The sequence below is a fragment of the Pan paniscus genome, chromosome 8 (assembly GCF_029289425.2).
Source record: "Pan paniscus chromosome 8, NHGRI_mPanPan1-v2.0_pri, whole genome shotgun sequence".
In the NCBI taxonomy this organism is placed as follows: Eukaryota; Metazoa; Chordata; class Mammalia; order Primates; family Hominidae; genus Pan; species Pan paniscus.
Window position 1 is genome coordinate 101,078,710 of NC_073257.2, and position 21,180 is coordinate 101,099,889.

At 36.0% G+C, this 21,180-nt stretch overlaps 1 non-coding gene across 1 annotated transcript; it reads right to left on the bottom strand.

Moving 5' to 3' along the window:
• Window positions 1-336: 336 nt before the first annotated feature.
• Window positions 337-437, bottom strand: LOC112441104 (small nucleolar RNA U13). The gene has a single exon (XR_003029080.1). It is a non-coding gene; the product is annotated as a small nucleolar RNA U13 (small nucleolar RNA).
• Between the last annotated feature and the right edge of the window lie 20,743 nt (window positions 438-21,180).

The following is a 21,180-nucleotide window of genomic DNA, read 5'->3' on the forward strand; positions in this document are numbered from 1 at the left end:
AAGGCCTCCCTAGAAGCCAAGCTGGTGCCAGCATCACGCTTGTTGTACAGTCTGCAGAACTGTGAGCCAATAAACCTGTTTCCTTATAAATTACCCAGTCTCAGGTATTTCTTCATAGTAATGCAAGAATACACTAATACAAGATGGTTGAGATCGTGAATTAAATTTTATTGACTTCCTCTCTTCTTTTTTAGTAGTTTAAAGTTTTATACTTTAAATAATTATTCTTTATGCAATCAGAAAAAGGATATATTAACAAAATAGTGAAAAACTTAAAAATAGTAGTGATGTTCCTTTAAATTTCCTAGGGAAGATGGTGTGGCCTTTTTATTTTCACATCACACAGGTAACATGCCACAGTCACAACAATTTTTGAGGGAAGCACATCTCACACATGAGCCTAAAAACCCAGTCACACTTGTGAGATACAAAAGAATCAATGTGTTCTTTTGAGAAATACAAGTAAGGTTGAGAAATAAAAGTAAGTTTGAGAAAAAGCTGAAAGCCTAATAAATAAGTACTAAAGCCATGCTAATGAATAAAGAGACTCGACATGGTAAAAATGTCTACAAATTTAATGAAAATTCAATCAAATTTCAAACAAGTTTGTGTGTATGTGTATGTGTGTGTAAGTGTGTACATGTAGAAATTAACAAGATGTCTCTATAATTTCTATCAGAAATGCAAAATCTAAGAAATGCAAAAATCTAAGACAATATTACAGAGGAAAAACAAACCTTACTAGCTTATACACTACTAGATGTTAAGAAATGTTGTAATTAAGCAGTTTCAGTGTGGTACTTGTGCAAGAATAGACACACAGACCAATGAAACAGATAGAGGGTCCAGAAACAGACCTACATATTCAAGGTCACTTGATTGTTGGAGTGCAGTGGGGTCACGGAAAGGATGATTTTAATAAACGATGTTGAGTCAAGTGGATATACATATTGAACAAAATAAAGTTTCATTCCTAATTTTTGTTTTCACTGGAAATAGAAATTAATTTCAGATGGACAGATGGTAGACTGAAATACGATAGGTAAAGCAATGAAGTTCCTAGGTTAAAACTTAGTAAGAATGTCTTTATGACCTTGATGCAATCTAGAAGCACTAACCATAAAGAAAAAAAGATACATTGGATGCTACTGTAATTAAGAATGAGAGTCCATCAAATCATATTTTTAAGGCAGTGATAAGACGAGCCACAGAATGAACAAAGATATTGCAATACAGATATCACCAAAAATTTCATATACAGAATATATATTTTAAAACTCCCAAAAGTGAATAGAAAAAAAATCAGATAACATAATAGATAAAGTAGGCAAAAGAAATGAAAAGACACTTTACAAAAGAAGATATTCAAATGACCAACCAACGTAGGAAAAAAGTTCAAATGCTGATTGAAACCAATATCATTTCACAATTACAAGAATAGCTAAAATAAATAAGCAATCCCAAGTGTTGGTGATTTTGTGGATCAACCAGAACTCTCCTAAATTCTTGGTGGGAGTATGGGTTGATATAAATACTTTGGAATACTGTTTGACTGTATCTAGGAAAGTTGACCATGACCATTCTCTATGACTTGGCAATTTCGTTTGCGAGCGTATGTCCAGAAGAAATGCATACATATAGTCACAATAAAACATGTAAAAAAATGTGCATGGCAGAATTTTTTGTGCCAGCACCAAACCAAAACTATCTCAAATGTCCATCAAGAATAGAATGAATGCCTAAATTGTGGAATTTTCATACAACAGCAGAAAAACAATGCTACATGTAACATATATAATTTTCACAAATATAATGTTGAACAAAAGAAGCCAGTATAAACTGTATTATTTCACTAGTATAAATAAAAAGCAGGAAAAAAGTAATCTATGTGTTATATATGAGCATAGTGGCTATCCTTGGAAGAGTAGTACCTCGTAAGGGGCATAAAGGTACTGATAATGTTTTATGTATTGATTTACTTGCTGATTATCTGGTATGTTCACTTGTAAAATTTCACTAAGCTGAACACTTGAATGTGTGTTATACTTTAATAAAATGTATACTTTAAAAGAAGCTGCTAAAGAAACCATTTGTATGTTTATATCAAGTTACCTGGTGGAAAAATTAGTTAGAACATGATTTTAAAACTTTTTTTAAGTTTAAGATAAACCTAGTTGCCAAAAACCCAGTGTGGCCTCAAGCTTCTATGTGTGTTGAAGTCTTGAGACCTAGACAGGATATAGGTTCCAAACATATTTTCTTCTTCAAGTTTCCTGATCTCTGAATTGGCTCTTCCAGTAAGTTCTTGAGTTGGCCCCTCTTGGTAATTGTCTGATTTTGGTGCTCCAGTCCTTGGCTTCCTGCCTGACTCCAGCTTGGCTCAGCCCCAGTGTGTGATACCAGGTCCCAGTCCATGACTGACTTTTTGTCTGAATCGACTCATGGTTTCATCTCCCCAGTTTTTGCCCCATACCAGCAGTGTCTGATAAGCTTCCAACATGGGTTGATGAAATCACTTTTCAGATAAACCTTGAGAGAAAAAATTAAAACATTGAAAAAGATTTGTAGACAAAAATAGATTTTCTCTCCATTATGACTTATATAAAAGAAACAAAAGCAGAAACAAAAACTTCTGCTTTACCGTCTTTTTTCTGTGATAGAGATTCTTTGCTTTGTTAGAAACAAAAAGCAAAGAATCTCTATCACAGAAAAAAGATAGTAATAAGCACAGATGCCCAAAGAAGCCAGGCAGACTTTTTTTTAAAGGTTTAAGTTTTATATAAAATGAACTTTTCTATTAAAAGAAAAACAGATGATTTTTTTTCCATTTTTTTCTAGAATTATACAGCTCTCAGTCTAAATTTGTAACACAGAGAAATATGTGCTTACTATATATATGAAAAATAACAGTGCCAATACCTATTAATAGTAATCCCTTTTAGGGCAAACGTGGACTGTAGTAAGTTGTAGAGCCTATGTCTTATCTACAGCAAGTAGCTGCTATTCTGTTCCGTGTGTGTGATATTGTGGAGATGTGCAGACCTAGTGCAAGAAGAGATAGAACCTATGCTTTTAGGTAAAATCTCCTGGTTTGTAAATTTAAATTAAAACAATTTAAAAGACTGTGAATGTCAAATAAAATATGTTTGGAGCTGGATTTGGCTCAGAGACAATTAGTTTGTAACCTCTTCTAAGGGTTAGCTGTGTATTCAAGATCTCTTCATTAAAGAAATTCCGGAGGACTATTCACGATGAAAATAACTAGAGATTTCAGTGTCCTGTAAAAGTCTTGGACCAATCAAGGAAGAGTCCATTTCAACCACTTTTTTTTTCTCAGATTCAGAGACAGAATCAGATTTAAGTAGATTAGCCCATTCATTCACTTATTTATTAACTCAACAAGCATTTATTTGGCAGCTGCTCTTTCCAGATGTACCTCAAGTTGTTTCAATTCAAATTATTTAATTAGTTTCAAGTAGAAAACCAAATGAAAGCAAATTCACAAATAACAAAAGATTTTGCTCAAATGATAGCCCTAGGCTTAAGTTTCAAAACCATGACCTCTCTCTGGAAAAATATTTGTGCATCAATTGGCTTTTATGGTAGTAACTTAGAGGTCATTCAAGGAATCTAGAAGAAAATTAAAAGCCTCTGAAAGCTGACTTTTTCAACCAAAGGGAAAAAAAGACTCAGTAGGCACAAACAATTCAATAAATGAATGCATGCAGAATGATATTTAGAAGTGAAAATAGCAATTAGGGCTAAGGTTCTAAGGGTCAAGGAGAGTTTTAAGAGTAAAATTTTGTACATATCTAAGTGGTCTCACTATTCCACTTCCAAGTCTATTTTTGTTTTAAAGGGAAAGGCATAAAGAATAAAATGTCAGTCACCCCAACATTTTTTTTGTACTTTTTTTTTTGTGTGTGTGTGCTTTCTCTTCCCTAATAGGAGGAGAGTTGAGATCACTACTCTTTTCTCTTGTTATTGTCTCTGGGGTCTAGTTTTTCCTTCTACAGGCCAATCTTTAATAAATATTTTTCTTCTCACAATGTCACTCGAAGAACCCAAACACTAATTCTTTTAAATGACAATGATTATCCATTTATGCAACATCAATTCTCCAAGCTACTCGGGGGCTTCCCAGAGAAGATGTTGAAGCTGCCAACTCAACTCTTATTGAGTGGAGTCACTGTGAATTCTTTCCTGGAACCAAAGTGCGTCTTTTCCAAACTCTGTTTACAAAATTCAATTTCTTCACTCTTCAGTTCCAATACAGCTACTGACAAAGAAAAACGAGCACATTCTTTAGCAATTCCAAGGTCAAGATCATGGGACAAAAGGGCTCTGTGGTTTGTTTCTTCTTACCAATATCTTGTGCAGATGAAAAAGGGCTGGTAAATTTCCCTATAATAAGGTCGTCAAACTCATGTTTGATTCAGAGAAAAAAACTGTGGACTGTATTTTGTTTGCTTAGCCCTCATCCTAAGTAGAAAAGAATGGAAATGCTTGGAAAACTCTCCCTGGCAAGCTCTCCCTGTCTGCCCGTAACTTTCCTGAGCCTGTATTCCTTTCTCCATACCTGCTTCTCCTGGCCTCACATCTGCTGATTTATGAGCATAGGATGATGCCTTGGTGACAATAGGATATGGCTCCCTGCCTCCTAGATTTCTCTGCAATGACATTTTCTAGAAGAAGACAGTCTGTGAAGGTTACCTAGCACGATATTTTAAAAGTCCTAGATTTAAAGTCAGAATTCTAGCTGGATAAATCAATCTCGATAGCTATAGTTTCCTTATCTATATAATGGTGTTAAATATCCACATCACACAATTGAAATAAAAATTAAATTAATTGAAAAATATAAAATATCCAGAATGGTGCTTTGTGCAAAGGAAGTTCTCTATTAATGATGGCTGAATTTGAATTCCTAAGAGAAATGGCATCTTGAACATTGATCATGTATTATTTGCAAAACTTTAAGAGAAGAGGCAATGCAAATTATCCACAAATATGTCTGTTTTCTTTCTCCAAAAGAATTGAATATATTACAATATTAGTAAACTAAACACAAATTATTTTGTCAAAATAGATGCAGACTTCCAAGTTGTATAGTTAGTAACACTATCACTGGAAAACTCACATTTTTCCCCAAAGAAACCCCTACAAGCTTTGAAATTCCAAATTCAACTATCCAGAAAATTAATATAAAGGTCAATATGGGACAGTCTTTCTAGTTGAAAATACTATTGATTTTTTTTCCACTCAACCATTTTCGAAATCTAAAAAATAGGTTAACTATATTTTAAACATTCACTTTGGTCTATCTGGTTCTTTATGGTTAAAAGTTATGGGATCTGGCCAGGCTTTTCTCTGGAATCAAGGATCATTGTCTGAGAAAGATCAAAACCACTCATTGTCTTGAGAGACTGACAGTTTGCCCTCTTCACTGAGCCTCTGCAGGGAAAACTGCATACATGTACTTTAAAAGCATTCTATTGAAGTACAACATACCTGCAGAAAAGTATGTACATCGTAAGTGTTCAGCACAACAAATTTTCACAAACTAATCACATTTACATAACCAGAAGCCAAATAAAAAATCAGGATAACAACAGGATCTCAGAAACCCCCCCAGGCTCCCTCCAGCCCTGCCCATCCAGGGGTAACCTAGCAGCATAGAGGAGTTCCACTAGTTTTTGTGTTATATAAAATGGCTCATACAGTATGTACTCTTTTTTGGTCTGGCTTTTTTCGCTCAACACCATGTCTGTGAGACTCCTCCATATTTTTGCATGTATCTGTAGATCAGTGTAATATTTCATTGTGTAGATATATCACATTTGTTCACCTATCATGCTGATGGGTATTGGGGATTGCCCCCCACACCCAGTTTTTGACTTTTACAACTAATGCTGCAATAAGCATTTCAGTGATTGTATTTTGAGGAGCATATTGCATGTTATTTTGTTGGTTATATACCTAAAAGTGGAATTGCCAGATCAAAAAATAAGGATGCCTTTAGCTTTAGTAGATAATAAATACTAACTGTACAAAGTGGCTATTTCAAATTATACTCAACTGAAGTATGTGAGAATTCTGATTGATCCACATATTCATTAATCCTTACTATTATCAGTCTTTTTAAATAGCCATTCTTGTTTGTGTATAGTGATATTATATAGAAATCTCATGTGTATTTATTTTCAAATACATTTATTTGAAGGAAGAAAAAAGTGATATATCATCCTGATCCTGAAGAAGTGTAATCAGAGAAGGAATTTTTAGAATCAATAACCAAACTCCCACAGAGATGAACTACCAACATATTCACGGAGACATCTGAGCACAGCACAGCTGTGTAATATTATCCAGCTTCCTAATTTGGCCAGTCTAACAAGTAAGGTGACAGTTGATTTTTTTTTAATTTGACTATTAGACTACTTATCTAGTAGTCTATTATTGTTTTTCTTGTTGATTTGCAGGAGCTTCTTGTATTTTCCAGATATTAATCCCTTACAAGTTTTAAATACCAAAAGCTTCTTATAAGCAGCCATACTTATGAATTATTTACAGTACTCATTTAATATATCTAAATTTGTGTTGTGTCCAAAATCCTTTTTCATTCTGTTTCACTTATACCTTCCCTTTTTATTATTGATCAGTCTTGCAAATAAATAAGAATGCTATTTATAAAAGGATAAATGTAGTGAACCAGAGTCCTATAAATGTATCATTTCTTCTCAAAATAATTTCCAAGTTTAATACAATCAATTGAAAATATCACTAGATGATTTTTTAGAAACCTGGTACAATGATTTCAAAGTTCATCTGTATGAATAAAGATAATGGAGTAGTTAGGAAAAAAATTGAAAAATTAAAACAGTGAGAATTGACCTCACAGGTATTAAAATGCATTTGAAACTACCAAAAGAAAGAAAGAAACAGAGAATGGCATTGATTCATGACAGAACAGGAAGACCAGGATAGCAATTAAAATAATTGGAGTATATGTACTCACATACACATTAAAGGAAAATCACACAACAGCAAGAAAAGTGTAAATTATTAAATAAATGAGATTGAAAGGCAGTATAGCAAAGTGCACCATGGACTCTGGAGCCCACCTGCCTAACTCCAAATCTGGGCTCATCTATTTACTCCCATTTTTTTTTACCTAAGATAAGTCACTTAACTTCTCTGTGTCACTGTTTCCTCATTCGCAAAGTGAAGATTATTAGTTATTACATGAAAAAATGCTTTGAATAGTACCTGGCATATACAAAGTAAAGTATTTAAGTGTTAGCTATTATTTTTCTCTTTTAAGATGCCAAATTAAAGTTCTAATCATTTCCTTCTTTGTGATTCAATACAAAATCACAAAAAAGGGACAATGAAACACAGAATCTGTAACCCAAGCCATTACAGAAGAAAGGCTGTCAAGCGTAGGGAAGATCAAACTAAGCTTTGAAATGCCACTGAAGGAGAATACCTAAAGCTGGCAGAGAAGGGGCTGCAAAGAAAGTGATACAACCCAGGAGGCAAAGTCAGCAATTCTTTGTTTGGAACGGGGCATGAAGGCCAGAAGCTGAAGTTTCCTTGGTCTTATTTGTCTCCATGGAAGAGCAGAGAAGAGATAACTGAAGGGGGAAACTCACAAACCCACAATCTTTGTAGGAAGTAGTCTGTCAGTGAGACAAGGAAAGGAGAGAGACTAAATTCTGAGCAACTCTGACGTTGCTGTCCTTGTTTTCTGGGGAGAAGTAATATTAATAGCTAAAAGAATTCTCTTTTAATGCTTTTTTATTACGATTATGAAACACAATGGGAGATTAAAGACCATTAAGACCATTAAAAACCATTAAGACCGTTAAAAACATATTAGGTGTATGTTTATTTAACAAACACAATTTGTTGATTGTGTTTGGTGTTTAGTTATCTTCACTAAATAAAGCCAAACACAGATAGAGAAAGATTTTTTTTAAAGCAGTGAAAAAAGAAAGCACAACAAAATTAAGACATAATATATCTGTATTATCAAAAAAATGTAAATAGGGTAACATTACCTACTGCAGGGACAAGTTGATTTCCAAGCAGAAGACATTGGAAGAGACAAATAAGTGTCCTATATAATGATAAAATGTCAAATCCATGTAGATGAATAATAGCATCAATATTCATAAAGTGAAATTGTAGAAAACACAAGAAATAGAAATATAGTCACAGTTGAAGATGTTAATTTGTATCTACTGACCTACAACAGGACAAATTCAAAACTCTGAGAAACAGAGAACAAAATAATTTAATAGATTATATGTTCATACACATTCACAAACACATAAACATTCACAGAATTTGTACATTTTTTAGTGATTATGAAACACAATAAGAGACCATATATTAAGATACAAATAACACTGAATAAATTCCAAAAAATAGAACATACACATGATATTTCCATAATATAATACAATTAAAACATAAAAACAAAACTAGGGGGAAAAGCTTATCACCTGGAAATTAATTTTCTTAAAAAGCCCTCTTTCTTCAAATCTAGGAACAAAATAAAAGTCAACACCTAAATTACAAAATATCTAGAAAATATTAGTTAAATTTGTCTATAAGAGAACCCATGGAGGTGCAGCTATTCTGCTCAGAGTGGGGTCAAGTGATGTTGGGGAATTCAGATACTTTGGGATAAAATTTTTTAACCTCTTAATCTGAAACAAAATAAGTTTGAGATGGATTGAAGAATTAAATGTATTAAGAAGTTGGAGAGAGGCTACAAAAGAGAGATAAAAAGGAGTATAATGGAATAGTATACAGCTGACAAACACTCACACTGAAAACAATTAGAATAGAGAAAAACTAGCAGAAAACATCTGCTTTAAGCCACCAGAAAGTTTTCAAAGTAACTGGAACCTAAGACAAAATACAGAGAAGGGATCACTGCAACAGAGATGAGCTGCCATTCTGAATCCATTTTTTCATTCAAGGCATTTGCTACTAAAAGAAATTGAGTATGTGGGTAGAAGGCTCAGGCCACCTACCAGGAAGCAGAAAAGCCAGCAAAGCTTTTGGCTGACTCTTTGGGTTAGACTAACCAAAATTAGAGACCTTGAGGGCCAAGAAGTCTCCTGAAAAGGAAAGGGTAGCGAACTGAGTCCAATGTTCTGCTATCTTTCTCCTTAAGACATTTGTTGAATTCTGAAGTTGCACATGGAAGGAGGCTAAGAAGTGGAACAGAAAACCTCTGAGAAGCAGAGAGGCATTAGGGCAGTTTCCAAGCGTTGATACGACAGCTAGAATGCAGGATCCACCTGTAGCAAGAGATCCCAGAGACCAACTCTGGATTTCAAGTAGGACACTGGGAGGCCATATTGTGTTAACAGGGTGCCCGAGTCCCTGAGAAATAAGCCCCTTGCCTACCTGGTGTTCAGTCTCAGGGGTTAAGAGGTAGCCGCTATTTCCTGGTTACTTAGGGTTTTAGCCCTAGTGACCAGGTGTGATAGCTAATTTTATGTGTCAGCTTGGTGAGGCAATGGTGCCCAGTTATTTGGTTGAACACTAGCCTGATGTTGCAATGAGGTATTTTGTAGATCTGATTAATCTTTACAATCAGTTGACTTTACAGACAGGAGATTATTCTTGATAATGGAGTGAGCTTCATTCAATCAGGATTTAAGAGCAGAAACTGGGGGTTACTGAAGAATAAGCATTTTTGCCTCAAGACTGAAACATAGAAATCCTGCCTGAGTATCCAGCTTGCTGGTCAGACCTACAGGTTTTAGGCTCAGGACAGAGACTTCCAACTCTTGCCTGAGTTTCCAGCTTGCTGGTCAGACCTACAGGTTTTAGGCTCAGGACAGAGACTTCCAACTCTTGCCTGAGTTTCCAGCCTGCTACCCACACAAGACAGTTCAAACTTACCAGCCCCACAATGATATGAGCTAATTCTTTCAATCTCCCCCTCTCTCTCCTCTCTCTCTCTTTCTTACCATATATATTAATATATGATATACATCGTACATCCAGCCACCAATCCCAACAAGGCCTTCACATAAAGGAGATCCCTTAAAACATGTCTGAATTCTGAGGGCCCACAAATAATGGTACTTTATCAGGGGAAACTCAATATATTACTTGTAACTTATAAACTCACTGAAGGCAAATTTGTTAAAAGAGACTGACAGTACCTTCATTTCAATATGAGGCTGTGTTAGGCTGTGATTAAACAGGTCAAATTAGGCACTTTTAAATGACATATTTAACAAACCCATTTATTGTAGCTTAAAGGACCAGCTGTAGACACTTCTAATATAGCTGCTTGAACCAGCTGCAATACCACAATGATTATTTTCAGATTGAATTGCTTATGTTTTAGCCTAGTTTATGAAATATTTTAAGGTCTTAATTTGTATTAAAGATAACATGCATTGTATTTAATGCTATAGCCCACAGAACATATTGCAGGGATGGATTTAATTTAAGCTAAAAATTCTTTAATTACTGCATAAGGAACCACCATGTTGAGTGCAGAAATTGAACTTGCATTCTGGGGCAAAATTTCCATGAGAGTAATAAATTAAAGCTGAAAAAGTGCCAATGATTCTCTTTAATTACTGCATAAGGAATAACCATATTGAGTGCAGAAACTGAACTTGCATTCTGAGGCAAAATTTCCATGAGCGTAATAAATTAAATTAAAGCTGAAAAATGCCAATGTTTCTTTATTGAGTCAAAATATAATATTTGTTTTGAAGGCATCTATGTTTTGTATTAAGCACCCTCTCCTCTATCTCAGCAGCTCAAGTAACTCAAGTATGTCAATCATGGGAAGACCCTTTTGGACCTCTGTCCCCTCTCTCCTTTCCCACCTTCCGCCACACCACAATCTCCTCCATCAGCCTCTCACAGTCTTTCTCATCTTCAATATATGAGATGGGTTCCACTTAATAGCATTTTCAAATCAGTTAAAATCAGTTAAAATCATTTCAAACATACACTAAGTTATTAATCTCTCATTCTGAAAGTCCACATTCAGAAAATGGAAGTTAGCTAAAATATATTTTCATTGATATACTATTTTTCTTTGTTAGAATCAGAGGTAGGATTCTAGCCCAAATATAAGTTCTCTGAAGGCAAAAACTTATTCATTACTATTTAACAAACATTTGAATTTTCCTCTGTAATACAGACACGACTTTATTATGGATTTTAATCACTGTACAGCAGTATTTTTGAAATATTTATTTGTGATAGAAATACACGTAACATAAAATTGACCCTCCTATTTTTAAGTGTACAGTTCAGTAGTGTTAATTAAATTCACATTATGTGCAACCAATCTCCAGAACGCTTTTCATCTTGCAAAACTCAAACTTTGTATTCATTAAACAAGAAATCCTCTTGTCTCCTCCAAGCCCTTGGCAACCACCATTCTACTTTCTGTCTCTATGGATTTGAATATGCTAAGTATCTCATATACGCAGAATCATATAATATTTGACTTTTTGTTACTGGCCTATTTCACTTAGCATAATGTCCTAAAGGTTTATCCATATCATAGGATGTGTCAGAATTCCCTTTCTTTTAAAGGTAATTTTATAAATAATATGCCATTGTATGTACCTGAGGAGATTTTTTGTTTTTATTATTATTTTTCATTTCAATAAGTTTTGGGGGAACAGGTGGTGTTTGGTTACATGAGTAAGTTCTTTAGTGGTGATTTCTGAGATTTTGGTGCACCCATCACGCAAGCAGTGTACACTGTACCCAGTGTATAGTCTTTTATCTCTCACCTGCCTCCAACCCTTTCCCCAAGTCCCCAAAGTCCAATGTATTATTCTTATGCCTTTACGTCCTCATAGCTTTGTCACACTTATGAGTGAGAACATACGATGTTTGGTTTTCCATTCCTGAGTTACTTCACTTGGAGTAATGGTCTCCAATTCCATCCAGGTTGCTGCAAGTGCTATTATTTCATTCCTTTTTATGGCTGGGTAGTATTCCATGGTGTATGTATACCACATTTTTTTATCCGCTTGTTGATTGGTGGGCATTTGGGCTGGTTCCATATTTTTGCAATTGCAAATTGTGCTGCTATAAATATGCATGTGCAGGTGTCTTTTTTGTATAATGACTGCTTGTTCTCTGGGTAGATACCCAATAGTGGGATTGCTGGATCAAATGGTAGATCTGCTTTTAGGTCTTTAAGGAATCTCCACACTGTTTATCATAGTGGCTGTACTAGTTTACATTCCCATCAGCAGAGTAAAAGTGTTGCCTTTCCACCACGTCCACACCAACATCTATTATTTTTTTATTTTTTGATTATGGCCATTCTTGCAGGAGTAAGTTGATATCATATTGTGATTTTGATTTGCGTTTCCCTGATAATTAGTGATGTTGAACATTTTTTCATATGTTTGTCAGTCATTTGTATATCTTCTTTTTAGAATTGTCTATTTATGTTCTTAGGCCACTTTTTGAAGAGATCATTTGTTTTTTCTTGCTGATTTGCTTGAGTTCCTTGTAGATTCTGGATATTAGTCTTTTGTCAGGCACCCCATTGCAGTAGCCATGTTCTCTTTATTGGAAGTGAGTTACTAGGTCCTGCTGACACTCAGGAAAGTGAGATTACACAAGGACATGAATATTAGGAGGCAGGGATCAGGGGCCGTTTGTAGAGGTTGCCTACCACTGTACCCAAACATGGTAGCAATAACAGAGCTAGCATTTAATATGAGTTTACCACCTGCCAGGAAAAACACACTGTACATATTATTCTCACACAGTCCTGTGAGGGAGGTAAAGTTATTAGCCTCATTTAATGAATGAGGAAACTGAGGCAAATGAAGGTTAAATAATGAAAGTCCCACAGTTTGTATGTAGCATCCTCAGGCTTCAAAATGTGATAATCTGACTCCAGATACCATGCGTTTAACCTCAATGCTAAATTTTCTCTGATTAAATAGCTCAACAAATGGTAGCTGTTGTCATTAAATGCAAGGGCAATTGATGTGGCAAAGAATATTAAAGGAGGGAGCAGTGGGGAAAGAAAATCCAGGAGATGGGTTCACCAGCTATCCTGGGTAGCTCTACTCAAGAAACTGAGAAAGGAGATGAAATTCCCTAGCCAGGAGAAAATGTGGCAATTTCCTTTGTGTTAAGTCCAAGAACCACCATTAAGTCTTGGAGACTAGGGTTATCAGGAGAGCATCTTTAAGGCTAAAAGGCAGGGGTCTGACTCAGAAAGAAAAGAGCCTTGCTAAAGACAGCATTGTAGTCTCAAGAGACAGGATGGCATCCTAGACATGGATACTTGGGAAAGAGCTTTAGAGCCTTAAACATCGGCAACCAAATTGTGATTTTTATTTTCTAACTCAGAGGCCTTTGGGGTAAAAGTTTTGGTCTGGGACTCCCAGATAAGGTTATTGTTTTTGGCAAGAGAGAAAAAGAGAAAAAATAGAGCATTTACTGAAATAACATGTACTCTTTCATCTGTTTCCTTATATTTGAAAATGTTGTTTCAAAAAAGATTCATGATTCAAAGGCTAAGATTGCATTACATCCCTGGAAAGGAAATAATGGCCATGCACGTGACACCTGGCAAACAGTTCCGCCACCCAGGGCCTTGGGAGCACTTATCATTCTAGCAAAAACTGGCTTTTAGGGAGTGAAATGACAGCCTCTCCTTTCTAAGCCAAACATGTGGTCAGAACATTTGGTTAGAGGGCAGGAAACAGCAAATAAAGGTAATTTCATTTGGACTCTTGCTCACTAGTTACATCCAAAAAGAGATTCTTAATGGAAGTCACAGCTGGTGCTCAGGTAGTTAGTCAATGGTGCTAGCAAAATCGTAACAGACAGTGGCATATGTTACTGGGTTTTTTGAGGAAAGAGAAAAAAAATCACTTCTTCACTACTGTCCAACTCAGGGCCAGAATACGGAGTGGAGAAATGTGAATAGCATGTAACAAGCTCTTCTCATCTTGAGGTATGGTTCACTTTAAGAACGCAATGTGAGTTTTTTTTTTTCAATTGGAGAATGAATTATTTTAAGGATAACTACTTTGCATTTATAAGTATTGTTTAATTTAGGAAAAGATTCTATTAAGACTTCAGAGTTCCCATCCATCAAAATTTTGTTTGGAAGCATGCTTGAAATCACGGCCTTGTAAAATTTTGAAGCTCAAGGAGACACTGGAGGTCAGCATAGATCTGGGAATCTTAGCGATCGTTGTTTGGGGAATAGAGACCGGGAAGGAGATCACATTGTTACTAGCAAAATAAAACTTTCCTTAACTTGATTGTGACAGGTCGGAAATAAGGTTGGGACAAGAGGCAGCCTGGATGTATCCATGGAATTTGTTTCTTTCCCTAACTAATGGCTGTAGTTTGAAAGAAAGATGCATCAAAAAATTGTCTTTCTGAAGTTTTTGCTTTGTATTTACTGGATTTTCTTCATCCCAAAGCAGTTTAAAGGAATCTCTTTATTCCTGAAGAGAATCTGATATCCAAGTTCTATTAAAGGGGTGAGATCTCAGATGTGTTGAAAATTGTGGAATTCTGTTATTTTCTTTGATTACTATTATACCACTAGTTCACTCTTCACCACCTCAATCAGTATAAAACATCTAAATATAAACTATTTTAGGTCTTTAGGTCAGACTTCACTCTATGTCATCTTTGCATTCACCATTCTGCCCAAGATGCTCAGCGTGTTGCTGTGAACATTGGGTAAATGGTAACACTTTCCAGTATGTCAGTAGTGAAGGCTCAGATCAGACACAATGCCTGCAGCCTAATAACAACAGTCTCTGCTTCTCACAATCTGAGCAAATTATACCCAAATACAAAGGTTGAAAGCATTGAAGGAAAGTTTTTTAAAGTCCTAGTTGATCCACAAGAACATGCATCCATTAATTAACTTTTTAAAAAGTTATTGAGCACCTGCATTTCAGGCACTCTCCTGGGTGCTGAGGCTCACAGTATAAGCAAGACACAATACTTCCTAGAAAAGGACTCTTTCTCTTACATTAAAAACATAATTTGATTTATACAAATTCTGTTTACATTTCACTTATCAAAAATATGTCTATTTTTACCTACATCTGTGTATATCTGTAGTATCATTTATTATTGAAAGATGCCAAATAATATGCAATCTGGCCCTGGAATTACCTCATCATCCTTCCTTAAGGATGGGAAATGGTGAGAGCTATTACTTTGGGAAATGATCCCAGTTTCATCTGAAATAACTTTGCTTCTTTTTCTTCTAACCCTTTTGTATCTTCCGTATATAGGTTGGTCAAGCCAACGGCATTGGAATACTTATTTTCAGGATAACTTTCAAATATATTTTACAATCAGTATAGCTCAGGCAACAATGGGACATAGGCCATGGAGCTGAAGCCCTATTCTGAGTGCCCCTTGTTAATCTGGATGTACTTTCTTTAGATTCTGGGTCTTCAGGGAATTCAGAGAAAGGTCCTGTGGAGGGGGCTACAGTGTTAGAATGATGGAAATGTTCAGGCTCAGGACAGTACCTACCTACCAAGCTATAAGGGAGTATCTCAACATTTCCACAAATGGCAGAGACACACCAGATGCTACATAAAGCATCTTTATAGCTAGTCTCTGGCTACTGCAGAGTTCCATGTAATGCTGAGTTATAGGAAATCTTACTGTCTTTCCACATTCTCTGCAAAATGAAACTGGCCACCACTATAACCCACATTTCGAAGTGTCATATGCAGACTTCTACATATATATACAAGCCCTTTACTTTTTATTAAAATGGCAACTTTTATTTTGTGCCTACCCCAAACGGCTCTTCATGGGGTAGAAATTGCAGCATAGACCTAGTACTACATCATGTGGATTTCCCAGACTGGCAGATCATGCACTGAAAGTTCTAAGATGTTGACATTTCAGTTGCTGCTATACCTTGTTTATGCAGATTGTTATTTGTTTTTTAAAAATTGTATGGGTTTCTTCTGGTTGTTTGGAATCAGAGGAAGAATAAGGAAGGCAAGGAATAATTGTTCTTTTCCAGTTCAAAACACAGAGATGAGCTCATTTTGCTGTAGAGGTTTGGGGGATACCTGGAGAAGCCAGAGAGGTCAAGTGGAGGCCCCTTGCAAGGTGGCTGCTCCTGAGACGTGGAGAAAAGACAAGGGACAAGGGCAAAAACGTCCCCCCGCCCCGGCCCCCATGAGGAGATGCAGCCTGGTGGGTGCCCTGCTTTTTGCAAAGTTTGAGGAAAAGTTTACTGTGCACTAAACTGAGAAAGACCAAGAGAAAAAGAAACAATTCTGAGGAATAACAATGCAGAAAACGAAGGAGTGTGATGGCTCACGCCTGTAATCCCAGCACTTTGGGAGGCCAAGGCGAGTGGATTGCTTGAACCCAGGAGTTCGAGACCAGCCTGGGCAAATGGTGAAACCCTGTCTCTACAAAAAAGACAAAAATTACAAAAATTAGCTGGGCATGGTGACACAGCCTGTGGTCCCAGCTCTGTGGTAGGCTGAGATGGGAGGATTCCCTGAGCCCAGGAGACAGAGGTTTCAGTGAGTCAAGATCATGTCACTGCACTCCTGTCTGGGTGACAGAGTGACACATTTCAAACAAAGATAAAAATTAAAAAATAACAATAATGCAAAAACAGTCTTGTTTTACTTGGACTTCTGGCTTTTCCCAGATTAATGATCAGTTGTAATATCAATTCATTTAGCACAATGAAAAAGGTTTTAACAATGTTAACAAAATAAAGAGAGTGGCAATTTTGACCTACGGAAATAAATTATTCACCCTCTTTCCTTTTCCTCCCCCTTCTCTATTGTTTTCTTCCCTCCTGTCTACTGAATCCCTCACCTCTTCCTGTCTTCCTTTCCTTTCTTTTCTCCTCTTTCTTCTCCCATCCTTCCCTGAAGGAAGAAAGGGACTTTTTAGTTGGCTTCCACAAGGCTTAACTCAGAAATGCAGTATCACCTGTGCTGTCTAAAAATTAAATCTCACTAGTAACCAATGTGCATCTAGCACCTAGTATGTTTAAACAGATAACTGCAATATTTGCCAAGGTTTTCCTGTTTTCCAGCTTTACCCACACCCCACTCTCCAACCCCAACCCAACACACACACTAAGACAACCTTCAAGTGTCAGCTTAAGCTGAGAAGAAATCCATGACTTGCTGATTTTTGGAGTACAGCAGACCATCAATGCCCTCACACTGTTTCTCCATTTCCTAGCATAATACCTAACACAAAGGAGGCATCCAGAGAAAACTTCTCAAATAAATTATGACAAAGTCATAAATATTGTCTAAATACAGAAAGTCTAAAATGTAAACTTCCTACAGTGCCACATTTTCATGAAAAATCTTCAGCGTTTCCTGAGCAATTTCACAACAAAAGTTAATTGATTTTAGCAAGTTTTACCCCTTACCTCGAGGTCATTTTTACAACAGAGAGTGTATTACTTGACAAGAATTATATGGTGGCAAGCAATAAGCAGCAACGTCAGAATTCTTTTTTATTCAGCAGGTATTTATCATGTTAAACACTGTGATGGGTGCCAGGGATAAAATCATGAAAAAGAATCAGTTTGTGTCCTCATAGAACTTATTTTCTCGTGTGTACTTAAGCTGCCCAGACTGGGAAATGGCCCAGACTCTTCAGAGCTGGGTGATTCTCTCCAGCATATTATTTAAAACTTTTAATTACTACATGTGACAGATAGTCACTGGCAGAAAACTGTAGAAATTAAGGTCATGAATGCTAAGTTATACCACATGTACATCTAAGCACTTAGCACATCCAGTGCCTCTGGAAGACGGTCTTCTCTTTCTCTTAGAATCAATGTCACTTCCTTATATGAATCAGGGAAGTGCTTTAATATGCATCTTAACTTTTTAGCTCAGAAAATAATAATTTAGAGTTTGGAATTTGCTCCCTTTTCAAATTGTCTGAATGCTCAGTTGTCAATTGTCTTAATGCCAAAGTTTCGACAACTGACCTATATTCAGTCCAGTGTACAAGTAGAGTTATTTTTTCCAAGATTGACATAGATTAGTATTATTTGCACCACGTCTTAGGGCAAGTTTCCTCTGCAAATAATTGTTAACATGTGAAAGTCAGACCACGAGTGTAGCTCATCTCCTGGAACAAGTTTTTGCCAACCCAAAGTGGGAATGGCTTGTGGTGGGTTTAAAACCACTGTGCAATCCATTCCTGGGCCCAGCTCAGGGCCAGGCCTTGCCCATGGAACTGCCTGTGTGTGCAACACACAGTGAGACATGGCTTCGGTCCCGACCAAAACAAGCAAACAAGCATCATTACTCACAGAGTTGTTCATGGAATAATTAAACCAAAAGCAGAAATCCACGGTAAAAAAATGTTTTTAAAGTCGGAAGTATGGAGACCAAACTGAAATAAAAATGGTGGAGTAGGAGGAGTCTGAATATCAACAGTCCAATATTAGAAAGAGGAACAAATACAGAAAACTGTTTCAAAACGAGAGACAGGATATGTCAGGGTCGAGGCACAGCAGTAAGAATTCAAGAATAAGGTCTTGAACACCAAGTATTTTTAAAAATTCTTGTGCCCTGACACAAAATGCAAGTCATGGCAGTATATAAAAAAGTAGAAGCAGGCTAGAAAATAACTTACATAGTTTATATGGATATGACTTGCTCTAGGAAAAAAATCTGCTTTCAGTATTCCATTCATTCTCAATTACTGAACCTCCCAGACAAGACCTCTTCTGTCTTCTCCCCTTCCTAAGGCACATTACCCCCACCGTAATTACATAAAAATGTCTGTTAACCAAATCTTGTCCCTTTGCCTTGAGCTCCTGATGTGATTAGAAATCGTGGTGAAAGGACAGAATAATATGAATAATTGCAACGGAGATGAATAGTTCTCTTGGTCATCCAGATGCTTAAACATATCTAGATTTTTGTCTCCATGCCAAGAAAACATTTGAGATAATTTAGTGCATTTTGCATTTTTCCTCCATGGGTGAAATCACAAATAATTTGTGCCTATTAGCCACATTCTTTCCAAGAAATGGAAAATTGTATCCCCAAAATTAAGATTCCCAAGATACCTAACACCTAAATCTAATTATTTCCAAATTCCCAAAGAGAATTTTTCTCCAAATAAATTTGTTCAAATAAATGTCTTTTGATGTACCATCCATTTAGAGAAGCTTGTGATGAGCACGTTGCTTGATGAACAAGTTTTAAATAGACCAGTCTTCTTAATTCTCTGACAAAGACACAAACAAATAAGTCAATAAATAAAAAATGAAGATAAAGTTGCATTAGGTGAACCAGTGGTCTCCAGTCTTATAACTTAAGGGGGCCTGTTGATCTTAAAACTTGACCTAATATGTAGCATGTGATGAAGTTATTTAAAGAAACCTAAAACACTAAAATTGATTAATGTTTCCTGGCTCTCTCAGTAATGTTCCAAATGATCTCTTACATGTTTCTATTATGGCACATGACACTTTGTCTTCTAGCTATTATTTACACATGTGGCAGGAAGCTACTCCAAATGACTAACAGACGAGCTCCTTTTCCCCCTGCTTCCTCTCCTTCCAAATCCTGAGGTTATCCCAGTCCTGTTCTTGCCTAGGACATCATGTGTCACCTATTGCCTTAGGTAGGGTAAAGTCTCAGAGAAAAACCACAGAAGCAGCATCTCTGGGCTGTGAATTTAAAAACTGAGGGGAAGCTGTAAACTGAAAGATTTGGAAGAATAGAGGAACTGTTTCCTCCTTCTCCTAACATCTACTAGACCAAGAATGGGGAATGGGGAGAGAAGAGAGATTCCAAGAAAGGGGAAAGCATAAATCGAGAAGAGTGAAGTCAACATGAAGAAGCAATCTACGTTCATGCATTCATGCAACTAAGCATCACTAATTGCCAACACCAGGAAATTTTGTGGGGGTTGAATTTGAAACCATCAACCTTAGGATCTCCATTTGAGGACATCGCATGTATGCAGCTGGGGAGCTGCATGGGTTTTCCTTCGCATTGTACTCCTTCGAGAAGCATCCATGGGTGGTAGCCAGCATCTCACCTGTTGACCATCCTACAGTATGAATGCCTATCTATGTTTCAAAACTTTGCTTAGGACCTACCCCACCCCCCACCTCCAGTCTACCTACTTCCTGTTGATAGCTCTTTATTCTGTGGCCCAAGTTGTTCATAGCTATCTCTTACCCTCCAGAAACTTAGATTGGAGTTGATATTGTAAGAAGAAAGTGCTCTTACACATAAAAAATTTGGAAATAGATAAACATTTGTGTTTCATGTTGAGTCATTTCTGATTTATCATACTTTTCTAGTAATTTCTTCATTTTGTTTAAGTTTTTAAAGTTGTTCACTTATAATTGTTAATAATATTACTTTATCTTTTTTAACTCTCTGCTATATCTGTAGTTGCATATTCTCTTTTTTTCCATTTTATTAATGTGTGCTTTTTCTAATTTCTTGTGATTAATCTTCTCAGAGTTTGGTCTATTTTATTAGTTTCTTTAAAAAAAAACCACCCTTTTTCTTTTGTGTTTTTTTCTATTATATATTTATTTTCTATTTCATTGATTTCTACTGCTATTTTAATAATATCTTTCCTTCTACTTTTGGGGGTTTATTCTATTTTTTTTCTTTTCTTGTCTCTTAAGGTGCACATTTAGCTCTTTTTTTTTAATTCTTCCTTTGGTTTTCTAATACAATTATTTATGGTTACATCTTTTCTTCAAAACACCATTTTTTTCTATATCTACAAATTTTGTTAGTCTGTTAAAATATTATACAGTACTGTCTTTGAAAATCTTTATTATAATTTATTTTATAGACCATGAATTATATAGAAATTTGTTTTTTTTTCTAAATATGTGAGGTTTACCTATTAATATATTTAAAATGAATTTGTAACTTACACTTGTGGTCAGAAATCATGCTCTATGTGATTCTGATTCTTTGAAATGTGTGGAGGCTTTCATTATGGCTTAGTGCATGATCAATTTCTGTGTGTACTTGAAAAAAATGTATTTTCTCTATCAGATGTAGAAATCTACACGTGCCTATTAGATCAAAAATGGTTTTTTTGTATTATTTAGATCTTCTATATCTTTGCTGATTGATGTGTCTAACTTAGTAATGGAGAGTG